Source organism: Pan troglodytes, chromosome 2 (genome assembly GCF_028858775.2).
Source record: "Pan troglodytes isolate AG18354 chromosome 2, NHGRI_mPanTro3-v2.0_pri, whole genome shotgun sequence".
Taxonomy (NCBI): Eukaryota; Metazoa; Chordata; class Mammalia; order Primates; family Hominidae; genus Pan; species Pan troglodytes.
The window spans coordinates 183,976,481-183,991,729 of record NC_086015.1 but is presented as its reverse complement, the minus strand read 5'-3'; the positions used below and the strand labels follow the sequence as shown (position 1 = coordinate 183,991,729).

The window sequence follows — 15,249 nt, the reverse complement described above, 5'->3', positions numbered from 1 at the left end:
AATGGTTACAGGACTTAAAGAAATGTACCAAACAAGATCTATTGCAAAAAGTTCATCATTTATTCCTGTCTTCCTTATAGTTTCTTTCCTCTCCCTGTAAGTAGCCATTTAAAAACCTTTTTGCTTTAGCCTTACATTAAAAAAATGTGAAAACATATGTCTTTGTATCCTCCCTCCTTTCATATTCTGCCTTTATATCTCTCCTTTCTACCAATAAATGGTAACATATTATACACACTTTTCTTCAGCTTACTTTTTTCACTTTCCTAGAGATCAGTTTTATATAAAGTATATAAAAATAGCTCTGTTTCCCTTTATAGTTACATATTTCTCAATTGAGTGGGTATATCGTGGTTTAATCAACCAGAACCTTTTGGTGGATATTTGCATTATTTCCAGTTGTGTGCTGGTAAATATTTAACAACTAGATCTCTATAGGGAGAAAAGTCCTGATTTGGAGTTTGCAAATTTCTGTAGTGTCAATACTCCTACCATGGCTGATTTTAAGCTACTAACATAATGTCACTGAATGTGAAGTGGGGAAGTGATGTACAATAGCACTTCAATATATAGTATTCCCAACATTTGGATACAGTACATGTAAATAATCTCAACAGCATAGTTCTTTTTGTTTTTGTTTTTTGTTTTTTAAATTTTGAGACAGGGTCATGCTCTGTTCCCTAGGCTGGATGGTAGTGATATAATCATGGCTTGCTGCAGCCTAAACTTCCCCAGACCAAATGATCCTCCCACCTCAGCCCCCCAAGTAGCTGGGACCACAGGTGTGTGTCACCATGCCTGGCCAATTTTGATTATTTTTTTGTAGAGACAAAGTCTCACTATGTCACCTGAGCTAGTCTTGAACTCCTGGGCCCAAGTGACCCTCCCATTAAGGCCTCCCCAAATGCTGAGATTACAGTCATGAGCCACTATACCTGGCTTACCTTTGTTTTTAACATAATTTATTTAATTGTAAGTCTATATAATATAATTTCAACAGTGGCTGTGTTTAAAAACTAGCTTGCAAAATTCTTGGAAATGTAACAATCAATTTTTGCAGGTGGATACAAGCAAGTTCCAGTATATTCATTGGTTGCTATTACAAATTTTTCTGTGGTGAATAGCATTGTACATGTGTCAGTTTTGTATATTTGCTAGTGTAATTTTGGAACAGATTTTTAGAAGTGGGATTATTGAGTCAAAGGATAAATGTTTCTGTTGCTCAGTTGTCTTTGAAAGAGGCTATACCATTTGGTATTTCCACCAGCATTAAATGAGAATGTTTGTTTCCCCAAGTCTCATCAACAGAGAATGTTGTCAAGATTTTGGATTTTTTTTTTTTCAAAAATAAAGCTGAGAAATGTATCTCAGTGTAGATCTCATTTGCATTTATCTTATTATGGGTGAGGTTGGCCATCTTTTTGTATCTGTTAGTCATTACTGACAGTTCCTTCCTTCCTTATTCTTCATATCTAACCAATTACCAAGTATGTTTTTCTTTCTCAGTGTTCATTGCAACTGTACCAGATAAAACTGCAATCTCTTCATCTGGATTAATTTTTGAGCTTCCTATCTTGTCTTCCTGCATATATTTTGCCTTCTCTAATTAATTCTCTACAAATCAGCCAGAGGAATCTTTCCAAGAAAAATGGAATTGTATAATTCACCTTCTCCTGATACTTCAGTGGCTTCCCACTACATTTTAGAAACCAAATTGCTTAGTCATACCTATAAGATATTGGAGACAACTTTATCACAAAACCACACATACTTATAAAGAAGGCTGGAATTATCATATGAAAATGAAAGAAGAAAAGATATTTTCCTTATATTAGCAGAAATTAAATATGTAATTAATTAGATAGTGATTAAGTAAGGTTGGAGTTTATTTGAGAAGCTATCTTAGAACAGGTGATGAAAATAACCAGAGAAAGAAAGTAGAAGAAGAATGTGTACAGGCTGGGTGTGGTGGCTAATGCCTGTAATCCCAGCACTTTGGGAGGCCGAGGTGGGAGGATTGCTTGAGGCCAGGAGTTCAAGACTACCCTGGCCAACATAGCAAGACCCTGTCTCCATTAAAAAAAAAGAAGAAGAATGTATGCAAAGTCCATTAGACAAAAATTAGCAAGAATTTCCTGGTAGTTGGAGGCAAATGGCAGAGGTAAGTAGAGAAGTAACAGCTAAGTAGAGTCTCTGAGAAGTTGAGAAAGACCTAAGCTATTTCCAATTTTTGAGGCTTCTGACATATTAAAATAGAAATAAATTCCAAAGCAGGTCTGTAACATTTATGGTATATTTCAAATACATCTATCTGATATTTGAAACACTAGAAAGTATAATGCAATATAATGGTAGCATTCACAAGATGATTACAGGATTTACAAAAAGATTTTAATTCATCATACACAACAGGTGATGTTGAATTTTGTGTCTCCTGGGTCTCTCCCACCCCTGTATTAGGGTTCTCTAGAGAAATGGAACCAATGGGGGTGGGGGGGGGAGAGAGAGAGAGAGAGAACTTTATTTATTTATTTATTTAGAGATGGATTTTCCCTCTTGTTGCCCAGGCTGGAGTGCAATGGTGCAATCTCAGCTCACTGCAACCTCTGCCTCCCAGTTCAAGCGATTCTCCTGCCTCAGTCTCCCAAGTAGCTGGGATTACATGCCCAGCTAATTTTTTGAATTTGGTAGAGACTGGGTTTCACCATGTTAGTCAGGCTGGTCTCAAATTCCTGACTTCAAGTGATCCACCCACCTCAGCCTCCCAAACTGCTGGGATTACAGGTGTGCACCATTGCACCAGGCCTAAGAGAAATTTATTATTAGGAATTGGCTCATGCAGTTATGGAGACTGGCAAGTACAAATTTGCAGTGTGGGGCCAGCAGGCTGGAGACCCAGGAGAGCTGATGATGCAGATGAAGTGTGAAGACAGTTTGCTGATGAATTCCCTTTTGCTAGCGAAGGCTAGTCTTACTGTTCTATTCAGACCTTTAACTAATTTGGTGAGGCCAACCCTCATAATGGAGGGCAACATGATTTACACAAAATTTACTGATTTAGATGTTAATCTCATCCAAAACACCCTTCAAGATATACACAACATTAGCCTTCATATACCCAGAGAGATATGTTGAAGTCCTAAGCCTCAATATCTCAGAATGTGAAGCAACGTTGCTGACACTTCAATTTTAGACTTCTAACCTCCCAAACTGTGAAATGATAAATTTGTATGGCTTAAGCCATGTAGTCTGTGGTACTTTGTGACAGCAGTGCCAGGAAATAAATACAGACTGTATGTATGACCTCAGTTGGAGATAACATCAAAAATCTAAATTTGAAGCCCTTCATTATAAAGTTGACAATTGGATTAAATGGCTTTAGGTCAATTCTAATTCACGATAAATTCGTTTTCTAAAACCCATCAGGAACAGTTTAATGATAACCATTTCACCACAGTATCAGGGGAAAGATTAAGTTTTGGGAAATAGTTTAATAGTTCACCAAACTGGCCTATGTTCACCACTTCAGTCCAACCATCGGTAGATTCTCGGAGCTGCATATGTTAAGTTTCATATCTTACAAAGCAAGTGTGGCCATTTATGGGAGTGGCTGGTATAAGGTAGCTTTGCTCAACGCTAGTGAACAGGCCCACAACCAGCACTACTGTGATTGTTGGGTTCAAGAGACCCATCAAATACTTGAAACAAAGTTTTGGGAAGAAAGATTCTGCTTTATTTAGCAAATTAAATATTCCCCTTAAAATGAAAAGAAGTCATTCTGCTAACAGTGTAGTCCTAGTACTTTCTTCAGACCTAGATTCCCATGGTTGGTTTAAGTTGTAAAATTCTGTGTCTTTTCTTCTGTTTCTTGGCTGAAGACATTGTGGCATAGCAGATGTGCTTACCAGAGAGCCTGACACCAAGTTGGTGCTCACTAGATTTGTTGAGAGAATAATCCACAAGTCTTGGGGTCAGACTAGTCTCCAATTCTAGCTCTGCCACTTTCTAGCTGATTGACCCAGAGTCAGCCATGGAATCTCTCTGACCTCAAATTTCTTCTTCAGTAAAACCATAGGGAAAATCTCTCAACTTTCTCTCCTGTTATTTTCCATAATACATTTGAAGAAATTTATCTTACTTTGGGAACTAGATAAAAATGGACATGATTTTTTAAAAAAGTAATAATTATTGCTTTGTTTGTTTCACAGAATTCGTATGAAGATTGAAGTGATAGTAAATGTAATAGCACTTGACAAAACATAAAGTAATATATAGATGTACTAGATTATTATCTTACTAATAGCATCACCATTCTCAAATTTCCGATTCAATATTGTCAATGCATATGCTCTTTTGAAAGCTTTAGGTAAGAAAATTACTTTAATACTAATTGTAGTTTGTACAAGTATATGCATGTGCATATTTTTGTATGTTTAAGATTATTAATTTATTTAAAAATATAACATATGCAGTATAAACAAATAAAGCTCCTTTCTGGCATAGTATTACAGGTCCACAAACTGGTACATTGTATTTGTAATTTCTACATCCAAAAATATCTTAGAAACAAAAGTTTTTTGTAAATAATTTGTAGAAAAATTGGACTTGAACTGATTATTTATAGTCTATTTCAATTAATGTGACTATTCGTACATTTTATTGCAGAAGAAGTATATGAATCTTCCCTCTTATAAAAAGCTTAAGAAAGCCAGACCAACAAAGACGGGGCAATTAAAGAATAGTACAAGTGAGATGTTCAAGCTGCATATATTCAAGAGCTGAAGAGTATGGTACAAATAATAAATCCTGTGTATTTTCAAAAAGGGAATAAAATAATTGTAGACTCTAGATCTACCTTCCAGAAAAGCAAAAACAATTTTATTGAATGATTCCTGGTATATTCATTTAACATAATCTCTTTAAACAGAAAACGTAGAGTTTCTGAAATAAACCCTAATTTTTCTTGAACAAAGGAAAGTAGCCCGGATTCTTCAGAACTTTTCTTTCATCAGAGTTGAACCATAGAATAATAAAGGCTGTGTGTCCTGGATGCTTACAACACCTTATCACTCCATGAATTGGCCCCAAGAAGTGTAGGATCATTGTAAATCTTAAGAAATAGATAATTCGATTTCCAGGAGTTGGATTGAACTTAGAATAAGACTCATATAGGGTTCTTGACCTCAATATTTGCTCAGCTATCTATCAAGGCCCTGGCTTGTTCCATCTCATTTTTACAAGGCAGAGCCTTTCCAGCCCTTGGTTTCTACCCTGTCTGGTCAGTTTCACAGCGAGGTCAGAGTGCCCTGCATTAATTCTGGAAGCACAGTCCTTGCTGCCAATCTCCTCCATAATGTTTTGCTTTTCTCTCTCTCTCTCTCTCTCTCTCCCTCCCTCAGCTGCATTTAAGCCTTAGACTACAGATATAAGCTCTTGGGTACTTATTTAAAAATCTAAAATACCTTGAATTTTCAATTCATCTGTCCTCCTTCACAAGGTCTTTTTACAATGTGCAATTTATAAAATGAAATATTTTTTTCAATAAATATTATATAACTACCAGAAGATATGATCAAAAGCATTTCCACTGAGCAAATGATTATTGTAGGATAGTGGTTAGAAGAAGGAAATTTAGATGGATTCAAATTTCAGCTCTACCACACTTACTAGCTTTGTGACTTTGGGCTAGTAACTCAATCTCTTTGCCTCAACTTTCTCATCTGGAAAATGGAGGCAATAATACAGCAATAGACTATTCTGAGTAATAAATATAAAACACTTAGCCAAATTCTTGACACTTCAAAAACACGAGAAATATGAACTTTTTGCCATTATCAGCAGTGAATAACCCTCCATCATTCCAAAGATTTTAGCTTGCAAAATGCTCCTAAAGGGTGTGACCCCATTTCACTATTGTCCACTTCAGTGGCTGCCACACACCTCACATTCTAATCCTAACACAGTTACATACCTATGGAATCATGACATTCAAAGTCTGCAAGAACTGTGGGGAAATCTCACGCTTCATTTATTCAAATGCCACTGGCAAGTGTGACTGTGACCCAGAGTGTTAGCATGACTCTTTAGCTTATTTTACTTTATTTTTGCAGCTCTCAATTTTAACATTTCTGTTAATTACATTCATGCTGTGTCATTTTACTTGAAAATTTCTTTTTCCACCCGCAAATCAGAGACCAGAGACAGTCCTGGTACATTTGGACAGTTTGGACAGAACTGGCAGGTGGCCTACCTAGCCACAACCCTTTAAAAACCCTATTTCTATATCTTATTTGTGGACAATGACAGAAATAAGGCTTATAAGCATCTAAACACTTGTGAGACAGCATGTCAGCTTTCAAATAGGAGCATAAATTTAGACACACACTCAACTGTATGCACTGGTTCTCACATTCATTCCATTTTTGAGAATATAACACATCATCTAAAGTGAAAACTAATTTTTGAATTTCTCTTGACTACCTTCTGTGTGTGAGGCATTTAAAATATTTTTTATTAAGGTATAATTTATGAACAGTAATATTCACTCTGCAAGTTTTGACAAATGTATATAAATGCACCACAACTAAATCATGGAACAATTCCATCACTCCAGAAAAATTTCCCTGGGCCCTTAAAGTCAACTCCTTCCCCCACCTCCAGCCCCTGGCAAACACTAGTCTGCTTTTTCCCTCTATAGTGTAGTAATTTTTCACATATGTTATCTCAGTTAATATTACTTAGGATCTTCTGAGATAACAATATTACTCCTGTGGCAGCAACAGAGTTGACTGAATATTTTTATTTATTGCCTTAAGTGATAAATATTCTATATCTTTTAGTTTTTTGTTAACATAGAGTCTTACAATAAAGTGTTAGAAAAAAATAGCCACTCTCAAGTCAAATGTTTGTTTCCTTTTAATTAAACCTTATTACTTTTTTAAAGGGAGGAGAATTTTTTTTAATTATATTGCTTTTTTTCTCTCCAAATGTGTGCTTTTATTGCTCCGTTTCTGCAAGGTGAAATCATTAACAGTTTACCTATCCTTGACCCACTGAACTTCAACCATGGATAGGGAACAGGAAACAGTAAAACATGAATTTTATGAAAATGTTTTTTGTGCTCATGCCAGACTCAATGCCTGAAGGAATTGACTGGGGACTCACTCCGTCATGCAAATGAGTTCAGGACTGTATGTATAGTGATTTGTCCAGCTTGGTTTCTTGAAAGCTAAAGTGCTGACCTTTTATTCCCCACCGTGAAGAGCTACAATAATGTAGGAACAAAGAGAACATGGAATTTCCCAAAGTTAGAAAGTTCCTTTGATTCCTTTGCTTTGCCTGGAACTTATCCATGTGGTGTTCCAAGCTAAGGAAGGGCAGGTGTATATGTGGAAGTGGTTGAGCTATGTGCCTGTGACTTTAGCAGTCACATTTAAACCAGAGTCACAGATTTAGGAGAACTCTCTTAATAATCTATACAGCTATTTTATCATTAAAATAATATTTCTCATTTTCAATTATAAAGGTAACTTATTATAGAAAGTTTGGAAATTTTGATTATTTTAACACAACTGGATATTGCTCTAAAGAATAAAAAAGGCTATTATACAACGAAAGATATGGCCCTAGTTCCTTTTTATTAAAACTCATTCAATCTTAAAGGGGCCCTTATTCAGAATCAATTTACTCTTAAATACCAAAATGGTAGCCCTAAATCCAAATATGTATCTGTGATGATAGTAAGTGTAAATTATCTAAACATACCAGTTAAAAAACAGAGATTGTCAGAATGAGGAAAACCATAATATGCTGTCTATGAGAAACCCACTCTAAATATAACAATATAATAGGTGAAAAATGAAAGAATGGAAAAGAATATACAATGCAGACACTATTTGACAGAAAGCTGAGTAGCTACATTAATATAAGACAAAGACTTCGGAGAGAGGAAAATTACTAGGGATAAAGAAGGACACTACATAATTATAAAATGGTTAATTTACTAAGTAGATTTAGGAAAGATTTATTAAGTAGTAGATAACAATGCTAAATATATATGTGACTTACAACAGAGCTCTAGCAAATACTGATAAAACTGGACAAATAAAAATTATAGTTGGAAACTTCAGCTCAATTTTTCTTGTTCTGTCAACTCAGTAATTGACAAGGCAAGTAGAGAGAAAATTAGCAAAGATGGACTAAAAAACACCATTAACCAAATGAATTTATTTGACATTCACAGACTCTACCCAACAACAGCAGAATACACATTTTCTTCAGGTTGACCAAGAGCATTAACCAAGGTAGGCAATATTAAGTATCATAAAACAAAACTCAGCAAATTTAAACAATGAAAATCATACAAAGTATGTTTTCTGAATATAATAGAATTAAGCTAAACAAACTCGGAAATTCTAAATTTTAGCTGGTAAATGGTAGAGTTTAGTAGATAAGAACTTGGGCTCTTCATTCAAATAGAAATGGATTTGATTGTCCCACTTACATATTTCGGAGACGTTGACAATATAACTCCGGGTTGCTTTATTTTCTAAGTTATAAAATGAGCTTAGTAATTTGATACAGTTTTATCAGACTAAAGTGATAATACATTTACATTAAGTGCTTAGGACAGTTTCATCACCTGAATGTATTTAATATGCATTAGCTCTTATGAGGAGGAAGGAGCGTTTGCTTGAGGCTCTTTATTTTAAAATAATGAAAAGTTTGAAAAATGCCTTGCCATTGATCCAACATAACTTATTTTAACATTTTACTTGAGTATCTTCACTTACCATTGTAAAAACACATAGATGATACTGGGCACTGATTCACATTCCAGAGGACAAATTTTGACTAACTGGTAGACTGTATTTTTTGCAATTTATTCACATAGCCACCCCCTTGACAAGCCCCCTTGGCTGATTAATATTTTTATAAAGAGTTAGGGTCTCGCTCTGTCACCCAGGCTGGAATGCAGTGGTGCAATCATGGCTCACTGTAGCCTCAAACTCCTGGGCTCAAGGGATCCTCCCACCTCAGCCTCCCAGGTGTTGGGATTATAGGCATTTACCAACTTGCCTGGCTCTAATTCTGTTAATAAAAATGGAAACCAGGATTGAGAGAGACAATTCACTCATTTAATAGGTTACTATTCAGTACCTAATTTGTAGCAGGCCCTATGTTAGATAATGGGGAGATAGCAGCAGAACTTAGGATCTAAAGGGGAAGCAAATATAGTAAATTATAATTAATTGAGCAATTCCAATAAGAGGTACTGAAAGCTGTGACTGTTGAAGTATAGTTTAATAGACAAAGAAGAATACTTTCAGTTCAGCTTACTTTTGCAGTTGCTAATCCATTATCCACCCTGGTAAGCATGAAGGGTGGAGAATAAGAGTACACCAAAACAGTTGGCTGAACTGGTGGATGATGGGCAGAGTGGGGAAGGGAAACACCCCTCGGATGTGTCCTAGTGTGTTCATAATGGTGTCATAGACCCAAAGAAGATTAGAACACATAATTATAGGCTCACTACCCAGGTCATCTTTCAAGTTTAGAGATGCCAGAAGATTTTAAGATTCCAAAATTAGAATCTTCTTGGTTTGTCCAAGTGAATATGCTTACCAGCATTGCAATGTGATTTTATGAGTATTTATCAAAAGCTGACCTAAGGGAAGGACTATGCTTGTGAAAAGTAGGAAAAAAAGTTATTCTAAAGAAGAGGTTTTCAATGACTAAAGACTCTAATGTCGTATTACATTGTGGTTTTTCAATAATGTACAGGAAACAGGTGTCTTAAGCCATAAAAAAAAAAAAACAGAGCTAGAACTCAACAGGTGAAATGAGGTGAAATCAGATACCTTGGTCAGCATGTTTAAAAGTGGTTTCTCCAGATTAGGGAGGGCATGAGGAGCTAGACTGAGAAAAGAATTCCAATGACTGAAATAACTGGCTTTTTGACTATACCAGGGAAAGAGTGACTTTAGTTTTGGATCTTTGGGCAAACGGCTACAGAAAAACTGAGGAGTTAAAATTAGCATGAGCATTTTCATCGGCTATTATGTTGGGCTTAGGACTATTATAGGGACAATTAAATGCACTAAGAAGCTCGAATCAATTTCACAAAAGGTTTCAAGTAGCAACATGAAATTCTTTCTTTATGGTAGATTGCCAAAGCTGTAAGAGCAGTGGCCAAACCCATTAATAGAAACAATGCAGTTTTCCTGGGTTGGCAGTGTCTCCTGGATTGAGTGTGACAAAATAATAAAGAATGACTTTGTCATCTATAAAGCTGTTGGACATTCTTAAAAATTAGAAAATCCCCAAAAGGAGAACTTAAGACCTAATATCTGATCTTAGTTAAAATTGCACTGACCCCTAGTATAAAGTTTATAAAGCATGCACAGGTACCTTCGTTCAATCCTTACAAGAACTGCTAAGATAGGCTTTTGTTCCTTTTTTATAGATAATCACCCTGAAGCTCAGAGAGGTTAAGTGACTCACCAAAGCTCAAATTACTGATAAGTGGCAGATTGGGAGCTTCTTCCTTTTTAGATTCTTCACCTTTATTGGAAAAGGATATAATTTGGATATATGAGTAATCTCTATGAAAATATTGTTCAAAGATGCAAAACCTTACAATTTTCAGAGATGCCACTCCTATATAAATACCAAGTAATTTTATCTTGAGTGTAGCTCATACCTTAAGATCTTGTTTCTTGGCTTGGCAAATGTAAACAAATGATTAAATTATAAATTCCTGTCAATAAATGGCATTGTAAGATCTCATTTTTTATTTGCTTAAGTAATATGATCTTATTGTAGAAAAATTTGAAAATAGAGATAAACCAAAAGAAAGATTATCCAATCCCCAAATTTTTGGCCAGAAAAATTACTGATTAGTGTATCTCTTTCCAGTGCTTCACATAAATATATATATACATATATAAACTAAACATATATGCAATAAAATACATGTCTATAAAGACAGTTACACATTTTAAATATATGTGTACATTTTAAATTTATATACACATATTTGTATATATACAGTTATAAAGTAAAATAGAGACAATTTTATATATTCTGTTTATATATTGAATATTAACTTGTTATGGACATCTTTATACTAAACAAATATGCTTCTACACCATATTTTTGTGATATTGTTGGACAACTTCAATTTAGATTGTTATAAAAAATACTGTGATGTGGTAAAGGGAACTCGAGGAGATACGGAAAAAAAGAAAAAATTAAAAAAGAAAAATACTGTGATGAACATACTTGTAGTTATAACCTTGCCTAAATTCTCAATTATCTCCTTAAGGCAAATTTCCAGGAGTAAGTTTTGATGCACATTGACAAATTATCCTTGAGGAAGTTATATTTCCATCAGCAGTAGATAAAAGCTCTTGTTTTCATACACATTAACATAGAATATTTTCAGTTAATTTGTTGGCATTTATTAAAATCCCTATGTGCTCGTAGTTCTGTTCTAAATGGTTGGCTGGTCCTGAGATACATAGGGGCAATGGTGTGACAAGCAGACCAGTTGGGCTGTAAAGTTTAAATGAGATAATCCATGTACAGCATATGTCAGAGTGTCTCTATATGCAGTAAATATTAAGAATATGGTAGCTATTTATTATTATTGTATTTTAGCTGGGAGACTTCCTCTTCATCTCCATCAAGAAAAGTATTTTTTTCAGCATCTAAATAGAATATAATCACCTTTTTGATGCCTTTCTTAATTTCTCAAAGGGATGATTTAGATCCTTTTTCTCTGCACTCAGCACACTCTATATGTACTTCTGTTGTATGTCATATCACATTGTAACATAATTATTCTTTTATCTCTTTGACTCTCAGTACATTGTGAATGCCTGTGAATAAGGACCATGTCTTATCTCTGCCCACAGCACTAAGTACAGGTCCTGACAATTGATAGAAATGCAATAAATGTTTGTTACATGACTGAATGGATGAAAAAGCAAAAGAATAAAGATTTTGCTCTTCAGATGGGTGACCCGAAACTTCCTCATGACTCCTTATCATAGAATGTAAAGTATGGAGAAAGTGGATAAGGACTATGGTCCCAGTTCTCGTGGAAGTTGGCAATAGAATTAAGAAATTATGAGGCAGCTGTGCTGAAAACTATGGTCAATGGTATCATTGGAGGTATCATCACAATACTTCTGATGTACAGGTAAAAGCTCCTTCTTTTCTGCCTATGTAGTCAGAGTATGTCATTGAAGAGGAGAAGCTTGTCTAGTTCTCTGTGAAGGAGGGAACGCTAGCAAGCAGATTTTCATGAGGCTATCTACCCAGACTACATTCTCGTTTCCTAATTCACATGGGCAGTCCATTTCAGTACTGTTATTCCACCACTCCCTGGCCATAATTGATTGAGTTAGGGTGGACACCTAACCCAGGAGGAACCAATCCATTCATTGTACTGAATCAATTAGATTGTATCTCTTAGAAATTAAGACCCAGAACCTGGCCGGACTCCATGTACTAAATGTTGGGAGATACTCTTAGATTAATTGCAAATTTTTCATTTTTACTTGTTATTTGAGCATGTTTGTTACTTCTAATTCAAGGAATTTTAACCAAGGCAGTAGGATCATTGATTTTACATGTATAGCAGTGCTTTGGAAAATATTCTGTCTCATAGTAGTGCCAGGGTTCTGTCTCAAAAAACATGTCAGAAGATGTCCTGCTAGTAGGGTGCCTTAAAGGCACTTCAGCCAAGGGGTCAAGATGGGCCTCAAAAATATTCTGTCTTGACTGTGATTTGGATGGGTCTTGGGGTATACCCTGGCCCATGCTAACCCTGGTGCAGCCATGAGAATCTCAGGATTTCTGGACTAGCCTTGCATCTTAGCATATTAGTAGAGAGAAGGATTGAGATCTTTTGGATTGGAAGCAACCTGCTGATATAAGGACAAAAGTGGCACAACTTGCTAGGGGTACAAATTTAAAAATATACATGTAGGGTGACTTATTCAGAATTTTGGAGTGAAAGTGGCATTATTCACAGTTATATCAGAACAACAGTTACAAAGTGAAATTGTCTTTGGCAAACAGGGCTATATTGTCACCATATCTCTGGGCGATTTGTAGCAATTTACATACATTTAATTAATAAGGATCATAAGAACTGGTACTTATTTGGGAATACTCATTTATTTTTCTTATTTTAAAATCAAATTTTTATTCATTGTACACAAAAATTGTAAAATGTAGATATATAGGAAGAAGGTAATAAACCTGTCATCCAGCTTTCAAGGATAATGACTGTTAATAGTTTGGTATATCTCTTTCCAAATTTTTCTACTTATTCATATAATACATTTAAATAAAAAAAATTAGACCATATTGTATGTATTATTGTATGAATTGCTTTTTAATGTCCTTTCCATGTGAACATTATTTTTAATGGTTATTTTCTAATTTGTTTATTATGTGCCATCATTTCTTTAACAATCCCTATTCTGGGCCTTTCAGGCAGTCTCCAGTTTCACTAATTGTGCTTTAAAAGGCCACTCATTCTCCTGCAATATTTTTTCTTGTGAAATAAATGTGGGGAAGTAGGAGTGGTTTGTACACAGGATCATGCCCTCAGAGATCTCTCGGGTTAGAAACGCACGGTGAACTGTATACATAAGCCTGTTAAAACATTTTAATTGGTCACCAAATCAAATGTCAGGTTTTTTTTTCCCTCTTCTTTCCAAGAAGACAAAGGGAAACATTTGGAAGCAAGTCCTGTGCACCCCCTTGTGTCACCAGGGTGGAATGTGCTGCTAGCATTCACATTCCTTCCCTGCATAAGAACAGACAGGCCTTCCGAATGCTAGAGAGGAAGTGAGCTTTCCAAAGGACACTGTGATGGAAATCAAAATACAAGAAAAGACAATGTAATATGTCTTTATATCTGAAGGGATTTCCTGTACCATGAAGTGATCTTGACTTTTAAGTACATTATTCGATAATTTTGTTTTCTTTTGTAGCCTACCTTTGGTATAATGCCATTTTGTATAATTAAAAAAAAAATTTTAACAGTAACATTCTCATTGTAGAAAATATTGAAAAGTATATAAAATTATTATAACAAAAGACCTAACAATTATTAACATTTTGATTTATTTTCTTCTAGTATTTTTTCTGCATATACACACATATACGTATATCCATATATAAACCGTATAGTGGATAGTATGGTGTTATAAGTGCTTGCCTCCTGCTTACTTTAAGTTGATGTTAAATTATCATAGAAAAGTCAGATTCCATATCTATCTTGTTCAGTGCTGAATCTCCAGTGCCAGGCAGAATACAAGGCATGTTGTAAACCTTTGATAAATGTTCATTTGATTACTGAATCTTATTGTATTTTGTAATTCACTTAATCATTTCCCTGTTGTACCTCATTTTCAGTTTGTTCACTATTATAAATCACACAGTGATTAATTTCTTTGTGCATAAAGCTTTTTCCACCTTCCTGATTTTTCCCTCAGGTTAAATTTCTTGAATGCAATGGTTAGATAAAGAAAATAAAAAAATTAATGTTCCAATCACAGAATGCCAAGCTGCTTTCCAATTCACATAAACATAAGCGGGGCCTATGAGTAAATGGCAGAGCTAGAAATCCAACTAAGATCTCCACCCAAAGCCTGCCTCCTTGACACTATTCTATGCTGCCTCTCCATCTATCTAGTTAAATAACTGATTGGACAATGATAATCTGAAGGCTCTGATTAATAAATTCTTATTAAGCCAATAATTCTAGCACAAAAAGGGAAGTTTTAGTTTGGCAGGGCTTTAATTTAGTAAAGCCATTCTGATTCATGATAACAGCGCCACCATTAGTCTAAATGGCACCTTTGTGTAATTTGGAAAAAGATAACCCTTCTCCAAGATATTTTGATGCCCTCTGCAGGAAAATTGTCTTAATAAATACATAAATCTATGAATATAGAGGCATGAATATAGAGCTATAAGGCACAAAACCTGGACAATTCTATTTTCTAAGTTCTTGGGAATTCTGTTTAATCTAGACGAGAGTTTTGTGAGGCTATAATTTTAAGCAAAATAAATTATATTTTCTGGAAGTGCCTTTTTGAAAATTATGATAACTTGCATCTTTCTTTTAATCTCTTGGTTCCTCTCTAGGTCTCTTTGTTTTTATAATGTTTCCAGTGTTTCTGCAATCTCATCTACAAATTCTCTTGCATCATAAATCTTCACAGT

General features: G+C 35.0%; 1 protein-coding gene across 2 annotated transcripts in view; it reads left to right on the top strand.

The window, feature by feature from the left end:
• The window catches only part of CCDC39 (coiled-coil domain 39 molecular ruler complex subunit), a 260,910-nt gene that overhangs the window by 51,693 nt on the left and 193,968 nt on the right, over positions 1-15,249 (top strand). Inside the window, exon 4 of one of the 2 annotated variants that reach the window (XM_003310126.6) lies at positions 8,243-8,303. The exons of the other annotated variant lie outside the window; for it this stretch is intronic. The gene's annotated coding sequence lies outside the window, so the exon portion shown is untranslated. The remainder of the gene's footprint in view (positions 1-8,242; positions 8,304-15,249) is intronic. 2 annotated transcript variants of the gene reach the window in all.